This window comes from Bemisia tabaci, chromosome 10, assembly GCF_918797505.1.
Source record: "Bemisia tabaci chromosome 10, PGI_BMITA_v3".
Taxonomy (NCBI): domain Eukaryota; kingdom Metazoa; phylum Arthropoda; class Insecta; order Hemiptera; family Aleyrodidae; genus Bemisia; species Bemisia tabaci.
This window is the reverse complement of record NC_092802.1, coordinates 30,433,982-30,447,522: the sequence shown is the minus strand read 5'-3', so window position 1 is coordinate 30,447,522 and position 13,541 is coordinate 30,433,982.

Here is a 13,541-nt window from a genome sequence, read left to right as displayed (position 1 = left end):
TAAAATGCTAAGTCGGCTCCTGTTCGATCGATTTTCGTGAAACTCGGTATCCGGGGGTACTTTTCGACGGGAAACTCGAATTTTTGGTCAGATTTTCAAAATTTCAAAATCCAAGATGGCGGCCGTGGCCTAAAATGCTGAGTCGGCTCCTGTTCGATCGATTTTCGTGAAACTCGGTATCCGGGGGTACTTTTCGACGGGGATCTCGAATTTTTGGTCGGATTTTCAAAATCTCAAAATCCAAGATGGCGGACGTGGCCTAAAATGCTAAGTCGGCTCCTGTTCGATCGATTTTCGTGAAACTCGGTATCCGGGGGTACTTTTCGACGGGGATCTCGAATTTTTGGTCGGATTTTCAAAATCTCAAAATCCAAGATGGCGGACGTGGCCTAAAATGCTAAGTCGGCTCCTGTTCGATCGATTTTCGTGAAACTCGGTATCCGGGGGTACTTTTCGACGGGAAACTCGAATTTTTGGTTAGATTTTCAAAATTTCAAAATCCAAGATGGCGGCCGTGGCCTAAAATGCTAAGTCGGCTCCTGTTCGATCGATTTTCGTGAAACTCGGTATCCGGGGGTATATTTCGACGGGAAACTAGAATGTTTGGTCAGATTTTCAAAATTCAAAAATTCAAGATGGCGGCCGTGGTCTAAGTTGTTATCTTGGCTTCCGATCCATCGATTTTTGTGAAACTCGGTATTAGGAGGTGTATTTCGACGGGAAATTAGAATTTTAGGTCCGATTTTCAAAATTCAAAAATCAAAAATGGCGATCGTGGTCTAAGTTGTTATCTTGGCTTCCGATCCATCGATTTTTGTGAAATTCGGCATTAGGAGGTGTATTTTGACGGAAAACTCGCATTTTTGGTCAGATTTTCAACATTTCCAAATCCAAGATGGCGGCCCCGCACGAAAACGCGGTCCGGACTCCTAGAACATCAATTTCTGTAAAACTTGGTGAAAAAGAAGATTAAGACATAGATGTTGTCTCCTCATCAATGTTAAAAACTGTGCGGGGCGGTGGCGGCTCGCGGAGCGAGTCGCAAGTTCGTCGCGAAGCGTAGAACTGGGGTCCAGGGGCACTCCCCGGCTAGACGTGTCAGCTCGCAAAGCGAGCTAATCACGACTAGTTACTCTATATAAAGCTGCTGTTCCCACTCACTCTGCCCCCCCTAGATAAAAATTGGCCGAAGCGATTTCCTTTAAAATTGGTACACGCTTAGCTATTGTAATGAGGAGTTGATTAAAATTATTCCCATTCAAATCCGCTGCCTCGGATGCCCGCAAGAGCGAAAAGTTATTTCTCCATATAGTATTACATTGGAGATACGCGGTTGTTTACGCGCATCGCGCCGAACAGGTTCAATCCTGTTGCGTGACGTCACTGCCTTATAGACGAAATTTAAGGTTTTAGGAGGTATTTTTCGACGAATGTTTGTGGAAATTGGTAAGCGGGGGTATTTTTCTCGGGGGATCTCGAATTTTTGGTCGGATTTTCAAAATCTCAAAATCCAAGATGGCGGCCGTGGCCTAAAATGCTAAGTCGGCTCCTGTTTGATCGATTTTCGTGAAACTCGGTATCCAGGGGTATTTTTCGACGAGAAACTCGAATTTTTGGTCAGATTTTCAAAATTTCAAATCCAAGATGGCGGCCGTGGCCTAAAATGCTAAGTCGGCTCCTGTTCTATCGATTTTCGTGAAACTCGGTATCCAGGGGTATTTTTCGACGAGAAACTCGAATTTAAGGTCAGATTTTCAAAATTTCCAAATCCAAGATGGCGGCCGTGGCCTAAAATGCTAAGTCGGCTCCTGTTTGATCGATTTTCGTGAAACTCGGTATCCAGGGTACTTTTCGACGGGGAACTCGAATTTTTGGTTAGATTTTCAAAATTTCAAAATCCAAGATGGCGGCCGTGGCCTAAAATGCTATATCGCTTCCGGATATCGATCGATTTTTGTGAAATTCGGTATTAGGGGGTATATTTCGACGGGAAATTAGAATTTAAGGTCCGGTTTTCAAAATTCAAAAATCCAAGATGACGAACGTTGTCTAAATTGCTATCTTGGCTTCCGATCCATCAATTTTTGTGAAATTCGGTATTAGGAGGTGTATTTCGACGGGAAATTAGAATTTTAGGTCCGATTTTCAAAATTCAAAAATCAAAAATGGCGAACATGGTCTAAATTGTTATCTCGGCTTCCGATCCATCGATTTTTGTGAAATTCGGTATTAGGAGGTGTATTTCGAAGGGAAATTAGAATTTTAGGTCCGATTTTCAACATTTCCAAATCCAAGATGGCGGCCCCGCACGAAAACGCGGTCCGGACTCCTAGAACATCAATTTCTGTACAACTTGGTGAAAAAGAAGATTAAGACATAGATGTTGTCTCCTCATCAATGTTAAAAACTGTGCGGGGCGGTGGCGGCTCGCGGAGCGAGTCGCAAGTTCGTCGCGAAGCGTAGAACTGGGGTCCAGGGGCACTCCCCGGCTAGACGTGTCAGCTCGCAAAGCGAGCTAATCACGACTAGTTACTCTATATAAAGCTGCTGTTCCCACTCACTCTGCCCCCCCTAGATAAAAATTGGCCGAAGCGATTTCCTTTAAAATTGGTACACGCTTAGCTATTGTAACGAGGAGTTGATTAAAATTATTCCCGTTCAAATCCGCTGCTTAGGACGCCCGCAAGAGCGAAAAGTTGTTTCTCCATATAGCATTACATTGGAGATACGCGGTTGTTTACGCGCATCGCGCCGAACAGGTTCAATCCTGTTGCGTGACGTCACTGCCTTATAGACGAAATATAAGGTTTTAGGCGGTATTTTTCAACGGATTTTTGTGGAAATTGGTTAGCGGGGGTATTTTTCAACGGGGATCTCGAATTTTTCGTCGGATTTTCAAAATCTCAAAATCCAAGATGGCGGCCGTGGCCTAAAATGCTAAGTCGGCTCCTGTTTGATCGATTTTCGTGAAACTCGGTATCCACAGGTATTTTTCGACGAGAAACTCGAATTTTTGGTCGGATTTTCAAAATTTCCAAATCCAAGATGGCGGCCGTGGCCTAAAATGCTAAGTCGGCTCCTGTTATATCGATTTTCGTGAAACTCGGTATCCACGGGTATTTTTCGACGAGAAACTCGAATTTTTGGTCGGATTTTCAAAATCTCAAAATCCAAGATGGCGGCCGTGGCCTAAAATGCTAAGTCGGCTTCTGTTCTATCGATTTTCGTGAAACTCGGTATCCGCAGGTATTTTTCGACGAGAAACTCGAATTTTTGGTCAGATTTTCAAAATTTCCAAATCCAAGATGGCGGCCGTGGCCTAAAATGCTAAGTCGGCTCCTGTTCTATCGATTTTCGTGAAACTCGGAGATCTAGGGTACTTTTCGACGGGAAACTCGAATTTTTGGTTAGATTTTCAAAATTTCAAAATCCAAGATGGCGGTCGTGGCCTAAAATGCTATATAGCTTCCTAATATCGATCGATTTTTGTGAAATTCGGTATTAGGAGGTATATTTCGACGGGAAATTAGAATTTAAGGTCCGATTTTCAAAATTCAAAATCCAAGATGCGCGTGGCTAAATGCTATCGGCTCCGATCATCGATTTTGTGAAATTCGGTATTAGGAGGTATTTCGACGGAAATTAGAATTTAGGTCCGATTTTCAAAATCAAAATCAAGATGACGACGTGGTCTAAATTGCTATCTTGCTTCCGATCCATCGATTTTGTGAAATTCGGTATTAGGAGGTGTATTTCGACGGGAAATTAGAATTTAGGGTCCGATTTTCAAAATTCAAAAATCTAAGATGACGAACGTGGTCTAAATTGCTATCTTCGCTTCCGATCCATCGAATTTTGTGAAATTCGGTATTAGGAGGTGTATTTCGACGGAAAACTCGCATTTTTGGTCGGATTTTCAACATTTCCAAATCCAAGATGGCGGCCCCGCACGAAAACGCGGTCCGGACTCCTAGAATATCAATTTCTGTAAAACTTGGTGAAAAAGAAGATTAAGACATAGATGTTGTCTCCTCAGCAATGTTAAAAACTGTGCGGGGCGGTGGCGGCTCGCGGAGCGAGTCGCAAGTTCGTCGCGAAGCGTAGAACTGGGGTCCAGGGGCACTCCCCGGCTAGACGTGTCAGCTCGCAAAGCGAGCTAATCACGACTAGTTTTGAATGTTTTTATGTATCCTGGGGACCCACTATATTCCTTTTAAGAACTATCAATAAATTGACAGACATGCTCAGCCATGACAAGGATAAACGCCGTGTGTACAATCATGCGAAAGTTGCAAAATGTCTCTCAAAAAAGTCATATTTTGAAGGAAAGTTATGAATGTATTTCTTGGACAGTTTCAAATGATTTAGATAAAATTTCGAACTAATTTGTCAGAAAAATATAAAGACAAAATGTTCAAATTTCCCCGGCAAATCTGTGTTTTTTAATGTAAATTTGGCAACAGCCAGAAGTTCATAAGAGGCGTTTTTCTCAGCATGGGGGCATAGTTTTCACCCCGGAGCTGCAACTCCTCCCTCATCGCGAAATATGAATGACAATCGACCCTAATGGCGCGGAGCGCCCCCCACCCCCTCCCCCCACCCCCACCCACTCCCCTACCCCATCCCCCACCCCTTCCCCACCCTTCCCCCACCCCCTCCCCCACCCCCTCCCCCCTGTAACGAGGCAAATCCCGTTTCTTCAGAGGCACATACGTCCTCTGGTATAAGATAAGCCAACGTTACTGTAGTTGCCGGAATGAGCTCGCCGGGATCCTGGATTCGGGCGCCAATTTTTAAAATGAGTTCGAAAGGGGAGAAGAATGATCAAAAATCTCGTGTCTCAAATTTACAAAAAGAATGTCCGTTTATTAGCTAAATTTTTGAGGATCCTACTCAACCTACACTCGAAATGTTGATAATAATTTAGCCGAAATGCCACTCACTAACGTGCACCTCAAGGCTTTAAATTCCAAAATACATTTAAGAGAAGAGGAGGAGTGAAGCTGGGCGAGATGCTACTCACTAGCGTGCACCTCAGCACAGAAGAAGAGAAAAGAGGAAAGTGAAATGGACAGAGTGCTCGACGAGATGCCACTCATAAGCCGCCGCGGAATCGTACGCGGCGGACGCAAGGGAAATCTGTTACACGCGTTTCAATGGGAGCGGCAACTAAGGAGCGGAGCGACGCCGCGGCGTCCGCGGCGTCACGGCGCTCCGATCTGTCGAGAACAGATCGGAGCGGAATCCCTCGGAGATTCCGCCTCGTCCGCCGAGGTTTTCGATGATTTTTCATGTCTATGTGCCGAAACGTGGATCGCGGTGGAGAAACCAATGGAAAATTGCGGGCCATCGTGACTTATTGGATTCATGAAAGAAAAAATTTTTTCAGCACGATATCAACGCATGGCAATCCTACCTCGTGCCAGGTGCAAATAATACCACACAAATAGGTAAAAGAAACATGACACCTTTTTTCCAGGAAATAAATCTATAAAAACAAAACGGAATAACTATTTTATGGCTTTTTGGCATCTGAACAATTTATTTATACGTTGCTATATATCTATAGAGAAACCTGATCGACCAATCTTTTTTTGAACATCATGGCTGAAAGTAAAAAAATGGGTGTCTTTGCTTGCAATGTTGCAACTCTCTGCTCAAGCTTTATTCGTTAATTTGAAACTATTGATAGGGAGCTTATCTTGAACTTTTTGTAAACATTTTATTGCTGTATGTTGGAGTTTTTTGCCAACGTGCGTTAAAAATTGTTTTGCTCATTCAAAAATACTTTTAGAAATTTTACAAATGGATATTTTGACTGGTATTCTCGTGAAAAATATTGGAGCTTTTGAAACGTGGTGAATGTTCATTGTAGCAAGGCACAACACACCTACACTCGTGAGTTATCATCGGATACTGATGACGAGACTGCCGACGGACGCGGCGGAATTTTGGAGGCGATTCCGCTGCTTAGTTGCCGGGCACGGCGGAGCGGAAACAAACTCGACGCCTCGCTCGCTCGGGTCGTCCGCCGCGTCAGATTCCGCGGCGGCATTCCGCGTCTTAATTGCCGTACTAACGTGCACCTCGAGTCGAGAAAGAGGAAGAAAAGATGAGAGAAGAGGTGACCCTCCGGAAAGGAGAGGGTGATGAGCAATGTTTGGCTTAGACGGCCATCAGATTGATTTGAAGCTATTGGAAGACGATCTCGACATTCATTGCAATATTTTTGTTACAAGAAAAATTAATTAAAATATAAAATTTACAGAAATGGACGTAGGAAAATTTCCTACAAAAGTTTATAGTAGTTTAGAATTTTTTCCAATTTTTCGTTTTGGGTAAAACTACGGAAAACCCTGATTTCGCAGTTATCTTCGAGAGAGAAAAACAAGAGAAACAGCATTCCATTTCTTTTCATTATTCAAACAGCTGATGTACCGTCACCGGGCGTCGCGGCGCGGTGTCGCCAAGCCGTGACACATTTGTCGCTATTTTGGTCTACAAAAGAAGGGAAAAACTTAAAACGGAGAATGAAATTCTTCGTTACACCCCCCACCCGCTCAGCGTGGCCTGATATTCGAAATATAAATCACATCCAGTTGGCCTTCAAATTTGAAGATGCAACCGAGATTAATGAAGTCGTAACCATCAATTCACTTCTTTCTGAATTTTTCTTTGTACCAGGTTATATTTGGACGTATTTCTGCCAAACAGAACTATGTGCATTAAGACATGAGCCCTGGGGTCCATAAGAATACATGCAGAACAGGGCTCACGTCATAATGCACATAGTTCCGTTTGGCAGAAATACGCCCATTTAAGGAATTATCAATAACCTTACAGATACGCAGAGCCATGCCAAAGCAAATGCTGCCAGATGTCTCTCAAAAAAGTACAGTGTTGAAGGAAAGTCATGAATATGTTTCTTTACAGATTGAGACAATTTAAATGAAATTACGAACAAACTTCTTTGAAAAATTGAAAGAAGAATATTCAAAATTTTCACAAAAAATCTGTGTTTTTCCGACGCTTTTTGAACTTCAAATCGTCATAATTCTAGTTGGGTTTCATAATTTTAGGCGTTTTTGTGCGGAAATTTCCCCGAAGCACTTCTCTGTGCTCGGTTATCAATAACTTAATGATCATAGGAAGTTTCGACGCGTTACTCTTGTTTTTCTATTTTCTTCAATCAAAAAACGAATCAAATACAGTTAAATTATTTGAATCGTCATGGTTGAAAAACATACTTCAATTTGAATATAGTAAAACAGGGCAAAAAGTGAAAATAATGCCGCGTAATTTTAGGTTTGCGGCGATTTCAGCGTTGCGACAGCCAGGGATGGGAGGGAACACGGCTGCGTGATCTTCGCAGTTTGACGCGCCTTCAATCCGGCTGGCTGCAACATGCCTACATCCGTGGTCAAATAGTTGTATCACTGCGCCTACCGTGGATGAACCGAAATACCGACGGCTGCCCGCGAATAAAAGCGTATTTATCTCCGATTGTAACGTTGCACACATCTACTGATGTTTTATTTTCAATCGATGTTTTTCACAAAGCTTCCTGTAGTTTTTTGGAGGTTTTCCGGACATTTTCTGAAATGATTTAAAAATAATAAGGGGCGAACTGGCCATGGGGGCGGGGAGGCGATTGCCTCCTAAGAATTTGCCGCGGGGGCCCCTTCGGCGAATTTTTTTCGTGTCATCGTTTTTTTTCCTCCGTAATGTTGCAATTTTCCTACACTATTCAGTCACTAAAAGGCCCCAAAATTTGTCTCTAGGAGACATGAGAGGTCGCCTAGAGATATGTGATGAAGAGGCCCTCGAAAAATCCTGAAAATGGTTTATTTTGAAGTTCAAGAACTGTAGAATTTAACTCCGATAAAGCTTAAAATTGCGTTTAAAAAGTATGAGGTTTTCAAATTTTCCGGGAGAGGGCCCCCGGACCTTCTTAGAGGGGCCCCCGAACGATAGGAGGGGCCCCCACATTTAGGTCGCCTCCTAACTTTTCGACTACCAGTCCGCCCCTGCAGTGAGTTAATTTTTGAATTTTTGTGAACAAAAGGTCTTGCCCCATGGACAGTCACCGTTATTAAAATTTACACAAATTCCAGATGAAATTTCCAATTTAAGATTATGGTGCCAGGATGGAACGGAGTAGATCGCAATCCTATTAGCTGAGTCATTAACACTATCGCATGGCTGGAGTTTAGATTTAAAAACTTGCACAAACTATTTATTTGTATATTTCAAGTATTTAGTAAATAATATAGACGGGATTTTTTTTTTATTTTGATTTGCTAAACAAGGCCCAAGTTACAGGGTTTCCAAATTTGCCAGATACGTTGCAAGCAATGGAAGTGCTGCAATTGATTTCCCATGATTTTTTTAATCATTTGATGAAAAAGTTGTTACGCTTCTATAACCCTTGACTGGGCAAAAATTTAAAATGGGGGACATATAAGGGTGAAAAAAGTAAAAAAAAAGTCAAGTTCATCACCTCCCCTGGAAATTGTGTTTTCTTAATCCTGGACGATTTCTGGGATCTGAAAACGTATATGGTCCCAATGTTTTCGGAGTTTCATTTTCACAGCTTGTCCTAATCTTTGAGTTGTAACATTGCAAGCTAGGAGCCATTGTGTCGGAATCATAGAGTACATAGAGTCGTAATGTAAGTGGGTGAGCTGGCGCCACTTTTAAGCATTTTCCAGGTCCCGAATTCCGAGACTCCTGTGTGACGCCGGGTCACTTTTTCGATACATAATCGATTGTTTGCGATACACGGGTACCCGGCCATCCGATGTAAACAAAGAAGATAGGAATCACCACGTATTCCACACCGCCATTTTGGATCGAACATGTATCGAAAAAGTGACCCGAACTCGGCGCACACCGGGCTCGGAACTCGTCGAGCAGAACATGATGGCGCCAGCTCTCCCATTTACATCACGACTCTATGTACTCTATGGTCGGAATGCGGGACGATCGTGAGTTTAACACCATTCAAAGGGTAAAAAATTACAAAAAAAAACATGAATAGGAGGCAATTTCTCAATGCATGTTTTAAGGAAGAAGTGTTTTCTTCATATTAAGGCAAAAAACAGGAATAGAACATACAATACAATTACAATTATGTACATGTCAAATAAAGACCAGGGACAAAAACGTCCCATATTTCAAATTTTCGTCCAAGCACAGATACGATATTTTAACCTTTTTTCTCCGGTTTTTGCGGTCTCCTCCATGGTCCCTTTGGTTTTTTCTTTAGCTCCTGTTGTGTTTTCTCCGTCTCGTGTAGTTTCTCTGGATGCCTATAGAACTGCTGCTTGTCCCAGTGATCAGGTTCATCAATCAGCTCATCTTGACCGGCGAAACCCTTTTCCTGTTGTACCAAAAGTAAGGACCGTGAATCCGGGTTAGGCATCTTATATTTGGAAAAAATCATCGCGAGATCTCTCTTAAATTCATCGTAGGATTTCCATTCCAGGTCTGTGTCCTTGATTGCGTCTTTCAAACATGCCACCGCTTTCGGCGCTGAGTACTTATCTCTCGCATCATTGAAACCCTTGAGTGAGAAGTGGTACCTCAGAGCTAACCAGTAGAGTTGTGGGTTGATTTTGCAGTCACAGAAGTACTTGATATTGCCGTCTTCGTCCATGAACGGCGCGTGCTCAGGCTTACGACTTGGCTCCCCATCGGTAACCCTGACGAGGTTTCCGCACGCGAAAAATTCCTGGGTATCCACGGGTTCGGGGGTCAATTCGGGATCGAAGCTCGGTGGAATGTATATGAATCCGAATCTTTCGTGGCAGACTCCGAAACATCTATATTTTGCGGCGGGGGAGTCGAGTACTGAAATTCATAGAACATGGAATTGAGGTACGATAGACGCTCCGCAGCCCGTAAACAAGATCCCATCCCACCTATCCCACCTATAATAGTTACCCGACCTATGTCGTCAATTCTTTCGTTCACGATAACTACCGTTAGATTTACGTTAACTGATTCGAATTTTGTAATTTTGTCCATTTTGGTCTCATGAAGAACTGTATAGATTTTCGGTTAAATCGCATTTACCGATTACTTATAAACGGTAATTAACGTAAGTGCCCTACATACGCTGTTTTCCACTAATCTGTTTTTATGAAAATTTCATTCCTTGGTTTCCTTGTTAACCTTTGTTTGCTATCAGCTGATGTTTTATTTCAATTTCTTTTTTTCATTTTTTCATTTTTTTTTTTGTTTGTTAATAAATCATTGCTAGGTTAGTTTTAATTTTTTTGCCAGCATTTATTCTACCCCCCCCCCCCCCCAGTTTATTTTCCTATCGATTTTATCATTTTTTTATGGCATGTCTTGCTCCCCTACCACCATTTTTTCGGGGTTATAGATATTTTAGCGGCCTCTAGACCCGTGACTCCAGTCACGGGCATTTCGCTAGTATACAATAAAAACCAATTTAAAAAGCGGGTAACAAGACTAAAACTACACGAATAAAACCAAAACGTTTCGGCTAAAAACTCAGCCATCCTATATAGGATACGTAAAAAGAAAAATGGTAAAAAATCTGAAATAGTACCTGGCTGTACCTTTCGAAGCGAGAATGTTGTTATCACACAACGAATAACAACATTGTGGATAACAACATTCTCGCTTTGAAAGGTACAGCCAAGTACTATTTTAGATTTTTTACCATTTTCTTTTTATCTATCCAACTGAGGATGAGGGAGTTATCAGCCGAAACGTTTTGGTTTTACTCGTGAAATTTTAGGCTTGTTACCCGCTTTTTAAATTGTTTTTTACTGCATGGAATTGAGTTTTGCTTTTTTTTTTTAAAAAAAAAGAAGAAGAATACACTTACAAAAAATACATAATGGACAATGGAGCATTAAAGAGCTTGTATACAGGGTGTCCAAAAGTTTACGTACTTAACTTTCAGAATCGATTTTTCGGCTCAGAATATGACTTCTTTTGTCCAAACACATATGCCAAATAACGCTTCATAAGTGAGCTACGCGCTTCCAAAGTTTCCATATTTTCCCTTCAAATTGATGTTACTCCTCCTTATTTTGTCGTAAGTAGTTGAAACTTTGTGTCGCGGGGTATTTTTTAGCGTACTGTTCATTTCTTGTTTTTTCTAGGTTTTACGTTTTCGGGAAATAACATTACGAGCGTTCCCGAATTTAAAAATTGCGATAATTTTTTTGGTAGATGATATTTGGAAAAACGGATTACAGCACGTAAAAGAGCGCAAAAAATCAAGGGCACTACGTACATGCACAATGTTTTTTAGAAACGCGTCATTTCGACGCAACAGAGCTTTAAAACAGTTTTAGATTTTCGCAGCTCTTTGCTGGGTAGACAATTTTTACTGCAGGGACTGCAAGAAAATTGCCTACGTAGCAAGGGGCTTCTATAATTCAAAAGCTGGCGACGGGTCTTCCTCGCTCCTTGCTACCAAGGCAATTCGAGTTGGGTGATTCGAATAATGTGATTCTTAATGAAGTTTGGCCAGAAATGTTGTATTTAAAAATCTAACGTTGTTATTATTCGTCGGTACGGTGTACCATCAAATAAAACGTAATTTGTCAGTACCGTACCGTTAAATTAAAGTCTACTCGTCGGTTCCGTATCCTGACGAGAAAAATGTCTAAGCACCGCTATGGTGACTTTACCTTAGCGAGACCTCTTTGGTACCCCCATTGCTCCCCTTTTGTAAAAATCCCAAATCAGCGAATAATTTTGTTTACGACAACTTTTAGGGATCAAATGGTACCAAAAAAATTTTCCTCTCTTACCCTGTTTGCTCTTCTCGATGGATGCTCAGTGTAGTGTTCAACCTGTTTTTGGGCGCAATTTTCAAATGAAAAAAATTTTGATTTGTTTACTCACATGATTCTTCATCCTCTTCTCTATACTCTGGCAGATAGTGTTTTATGAAATTTTTTGAAACTTCTGGATTTGGCTTTTTCGTCATTTCAAATTCTACCTCACGAAATTGTTCCGACAAATAGTCGAATTCTCCTTTAGTGGGCGGGTCGATTCTTCCTAGAATTCATCCAATAAACAAACAAAAGAGTCGGAGTAAAATTAATAAGACAATCACTAAAATTCTTGAAACTGGAATCTTCCCTCAAAGCTTCTTTACGTTGCATCAAGGGAATTTAAAGCTAAGTGAACTTATTCATTTTTAATATAAATTAAAGTGAGAGAAAAGAGATGGCAAATGATTTTTTCAAAATATGTTTTCCTTTTTTTTTTCGAAAGTTAAAAATCGAGATTATTAAGCGACTGTTGAGAGATATTAAAAATAAATTAAATCGAAGAAAACTATTTATATAGGGTTTTCCTGCCACATACATCATTTCAAGTATGTTTATTTAAATACAATTATTGAAAAAAACTATGTCAAATTGACCATTACATGTTTAAACATGCCAGGTAGGAATTTCTAATGATCATAAACTTTCAACGGACTGTTAATTAAAATCTTGCAGTAGTTTCCTGGGAAAGCCGATTGACCGAATGAACCATTTTTACGAAATCTTCCTATACATTCTATCTATAGACTACGAGGAATGTTCTCATTTTCTTGTTGAAATCACAGAGTAACCCAAATGGGAATTCACAAAAGAAAGGAGCTGTTTAAGGAGCACATGTATTGTAGGTACAGCCCAATTAATGGGAGCATTTTCAAGATCACGTTACGTTAGCTCCTGACTCTTTCAGAGAAAAACAAATATACGTCATCACAGCATTTTTTCATGGAAACACCTAAATTCAACTTACCGAATTCCCGAAGCATTTTCTGTTGAATCAAATCGTACGAACGTTGTGTGAGGTCACTTGATTGTGAGTACTCAGCAACCGGGTCTTGAACAAGCCTAGGAGGAGGAGGAGGGGGTGGTCTTTTAGCTACTTGTCGTTCCAAAATTTGGGATACAACTTTAGAAGGCTTTCTCTTCGGAGGAGCAGGACCTTTGTTAGGAGAACTCTTTTTTGAGGTTTTAGGCGGGTTTAACCTAGGAGGAGGAGGGGGTGGGTTTTTAGCTACTTGTGCGTCCAAAATTTGGGATAAAATTCTAGAGGGCTGCTTCTTCGGGGGAGTAGGACCTTTCGGAGGGCTTGTTTTAGGAGAACTCTTTTTTGAGGTTTTAGGCGAGCTTTTTGGTGCGGTGTTAGGTGGGCTCCTTTGTGACGTTCTAGGGAAACTCTCTGGTCGGGTCTCAGCAAAACCTTTTTGTGGACTCCTCGGTGAGCCTCGAGGTAGAGCCCCGACACGCTCTCTGGTTGGGCTCTTCGGCGCACTCCTTTTGGGCGGGCTGTTAACGGGGCTACCAGGTGGAGCTTGTGGCACACCGTCAAGTTGAGATGCAGGTAGGGCATTCTGCAGACTATCTAGGGGTAACTCTGCCGGCACAATGTAAGGTGGCTCACTGGATGGAGGATGGGATAAACGCGAAGCTTCTGGCGAACTTTTGGGGGTCGATTTTCTCGGTGAGGAAAGTTCGGGTGAAAGGGAACGTTCTTTGCGATAATCT